This window comes from Hyaena hyaena, unplaced genomic scaffold (genome assembly GCF_003009895.1).
Source record: "Hyaena hyaena isolate Hyena2069 unplaced genomic scaffold, ASM300989v1 scaffold_906, whole genome shotgun sequence".
NCBI lineage: Eukaryota > Metazoa > Chordata > Mammalia > Carnivora > Hyaenidae > Hyaena > Hyaena hyaena.
In genome coordinates, this window is record NW_024081532.1 from 488,597 (window position 1) to 493,008 (window position 4,412).

Genomic DNA, 4,412 nt, shown 5'->3' on the forward strand with positions numbered 1-4,412 from the left:
ATCAATAAAGGGTAAAATCTATATGATCATTTCAATACATGCAGAAAAAGCATTTGATAAAATACAGCATCCATCCATTCATGATAAAATCCCTCAACAAAGTAGATTTGGAGGGAACATACCTCAACACAATAAAGATCTTATATGAAAAACCCACAACAAACATTGTACTCTATGGTGAAAACCTGAGAGCCTTTCCCCTAAGGAAACAAGACAAGGATGTCCATTGTCACCACTTTTATTCAACGTAGTACTGGAAGTCCTAGCCACAGCAATCGAACAACAAAAAGAAATGAAAGCATCCAAATAGATAAAGAAGAAGCAAAATTTTCACTATGACAGATGACATCATTCTATACATAGAAAACCTAAAGACTCCACCAAGAAACTACTAGAACTGATAAATGAATTTAGTAAAGTCAAAATATAAAAAAATCACTGTGCAGAAGTCTATTGCATTTCTATACACTAATAATGAAGCAACAAAAAAGAAATTAAGAAAACAATCTCATTTACAAATGCACCAAAAATAATAAAATATCTAGGAATGAACTTAACCAAAGACCTGTTCTCTGAATACTACAAAACTGATGAAAGAAATTGAAGACAACATATAGAAATGGAAAGACATTCTATGCTCATAGATTGGAATAATAAACATTGTTAAAATGTCTATACTACCCACAGCAGTTTACACATTTAATGCAGTCCCTATCAAAATATCAGTAGCAGGGCACCTGGTTGGGTCAGTTGGTTTAGTGTCTGACTCTTGATTTAGGCTCAGATCATGATCCCAGGATCATGGAATAGAGCCCCACATTAGGCTCTGCACTGAGCATGGAACCTGCTTAAGGTTCCTTCTCTCTCTCTCTCCCTCTGCCTCTCTCTGACATTCTCTCTCTCTAAAAACAAACAAACAGGGATGCCTGGGCAGCTCAAAGGGTTAAGTGTCTCATAGTTCATGAGTTCAAGCCCTACGTCAGGCTCTGTGCTGACAGCTCAGAGCCTGGAGCCAGCTTCAGATTCTGTGTCTCCCTCTCTCTCTGTCCCTCCCCCATTCACACTCTGTCTGTCTGTCTCTTTCAAAATAAATAAACACTAAAGAATTTTTCAAATACAAAAATAAAAACAAACAAAAAGCACACAAAACACAAAAAGTAGCATTTTTCACAGAACTAAAACAAACAGTCTTAAAATTTGTATGGGACCACAAAAGTCCTCAAATAAACAAAGCAATCTTGAAAAAGAAAAAGCTGGAGGTATCACAATTCCAGGCTTCAAGTTATACTACAAACCTGTAGTAATCAAAAACAGTATGGTACTGGCACAAAAATAGATATATAGTGGGGCGCTTGGGTGGCTTAGTCGGTTAAGCGTCCGACTTTCGCTTAGGTCATGATCTCGCGGTTCGTGGGTTCGAGCCCCGCGTCGGGCTCTGTGCTGACTGTCAGCTCAGAGCCTGGAGCCTGTTTCAGTCTGTGACTCCCTCTCTCTCTGACCCTCCCCTGCTCATGCTGTCTCTCTCTCTCTCTCTCCTAGAAATAAATAAAAAAATATATTAAAAAAATTTTTTTTAAAATAAAAATAAAAAAAATAGATATATAGATCAATGGAACAGAATAGACAATCCAGAAATAAACCCACAATTATATGGTCAATTATCTTTGACAAAAGAGGAATGGATATGCAATAGAAAAAAGAGTCTCTTCAGCAAACTGGTGTTAGGAAAACTGGAAAGCCACATCCAAAAGAATGAAACTGGACCACTTGCTTACATCATACACAAAAATAAATTAGAAGTGGATAAAAGACCTCAATGTGAGGCCTAAAACCATAAAATTTCTAGAAGAGTCACAGGCAGTAATTTCTCTGGTATCAGCCATAACAACATTTTTCTAGATATGTCTCATGAGGCAAACCATGAGAGACTCTTGAATACTGACAAAAACTGAGGACTGATGGATGTAGAGGGATGGGCATGGAGGAGGGCACTCGTGGGGATGAGCACTGGTTGTTATGTGGAAACTAATTTGACAATAAACTATTTGTAAAAAAAAAAAAAGATATGTCTCATGAGGCAAGAGAAACAAAAGCAAAAATGAACTCTTGGGACTCCATCAAAATAAAAAGCTTCTGCATAGCAAATTAAACAATTAACAAAAGTGGGGGATGGGCATGGAGGAGGGCACTTTGGGGATGAGCACTGAGTGTTATGTAGAAACTAATTTGACAATAAACTATTTGTAAAAAAAAAATAAATAAATAAAAATAAAATAAAAAAAAAACAATTAACAAAAGTAAAAGGCAGCTACTGAATGGGAGATTTGCATATTAATTTTCATATCCAAAATATATAGTCATACAACTCACCACACAGAAAACAAATAATCCAACTTAAAAATGAGAAGAAGACATGAATCAACATTTCTCCAAAGAAGACATATAGATGGCCAACAGACACATGAAAACATACTCAAGATCACTCATCATCAAGGAAATGCAAATCCAAATTATAATGAGATATCACCTCATACCTACGAGAATGACTAAAATAAAAAATACACACAAAAAAACACAACAGGTGTTGGCGAGAATGTGGAGAAGAAAGAAAACTTATGCACTATTTGTGGGAATGCAGACTGGTGAAGCCATGCTGCAAAACAGTGTGGTGTTCCCTCAAAAGTTACAAATAGAGCTATTCTAGGATCCAGAAATTGCACTACTAGGTATTTACCCCAAAAATACAAAAACACAAATTCAAAGGGATAAATACACCCCTGTGTTTATTGCAACATTATTTACAGTAGCCAAATTATGGAAATGGCCCAAGTGTCCATCAACAGCTGAATGGATAAATAAGAGGTGATATATAGATACAATGGACTATTACTCAGCCATCAAAAAGAAAGAAATCTTGCTATTTACAATAATATGCATGGAGCTAGAGAACATAATGCTAAGTGAAATAAGTCAGAGAGAGACAAATACAGTATGACTTCACTCATATGTGGAATTTAAGAAACAAAACAAACAAGTAAGGGTGGGGGGGAAGAGAGAGAGATAAACCAAGAGACAAACTCTTAACTGTAGAGAACAAATAGAGGGGAGGTGGGGGCGATGGGTGAAATAGGTGATGGGGATTATGAAGTGTGTTTATCGTGATAAGCACTTTTTGATTTATGGAAGTGTTGGATCACTATATTGTACAGCTGAAACTAATGTAAGTGTATAATAATTATACAGGAATTAAAATTAAAACTTAATATAAAATGATATGCACATTAGTTTGTTGTTATTTTGTAATAATACAATGATAATTATAAATTTTTCAAGGCATAACATTTTTTTTTCTTTTTTCATTTGAGAGAGAGTGAGCAGGGGAGAGGCAGAGAGATAGGGAGAGAGAGAATCCCAAGCAGTCTCCTCACTGTCAGTGAGGAGCCCAGTGCAGGGCTCACAGTTTGTGAGATCATGACCTGAGCCATAATCAAGGACCACCTAGGTGTTCCTTTTTTTTTTTTTAATGTTTTATTTATTTCTGAGAGAGAGAGACAGCATGAGCAGGGGAGGGTCAGAGAGAGAGGGAGACACAGAATCTGAAACAGGCTCCAGGCTCTGAGCTAGCTGTCAGCACAGAGCCGGATGCGGGGCTTGAGATCATGACCTGAGCCAAAGATGGATGCTCAACCGACTGAGCCACCCAGGTGCCCCAAGAACCACCTAGGTGTTCCTGAAGGCATAACATTTCCTAATCATAAAACACGTCTTATAAATTTAGTATCACTGGTTTTCCTCTGAGGTTACAAAGTGTAATTTGTTTAATAAAACATACATTACCAAAAAGTGACAAGTAAATTCAAGTTTAGTAGTTTAAATTCACAAGTTCATGATGTCTACATTTATTAGTAATGGTGTCTTTTAGGGTGTATGTTTCCTTTTTATTTATTTTTATTTTTTGTTTTTTGTCAGTGAAATCCTTATTTTATTCTGAGAGAAGATTTGTTTTTGTTTTTGTTTTTGTTTTTTACAAATAGTTTATTGTCAAGTTGGTTTGCATGTAACACCCAGTGCTCATCCCCACAAGTGCCCTCCTCCATGCCCATCACCCCCCTCCCCTCACACACCCATGAGTCCTCAGTTTGTTCTCAGCATTCAAGCGTCTCTCATGGTTTGCCTTCTGAGAGAAGATTTGATACTGTATAACTACTTTTCAAGCATGTTAGTGAAAATATCTGTACATTGAAAAATTAAATACTTCATTTTTTAACTCTATTTGTTTTTCTTTCACTTGATTTCTTATTTAAAATTGTGATGAAGTAATGAGCTAGAGGTACATGTTTTACTTCAACAATTCATACAAAGATTTCAAAGTCAATCCAAAGTTATTTTTTAAATTTTTAAAAATTTATTTT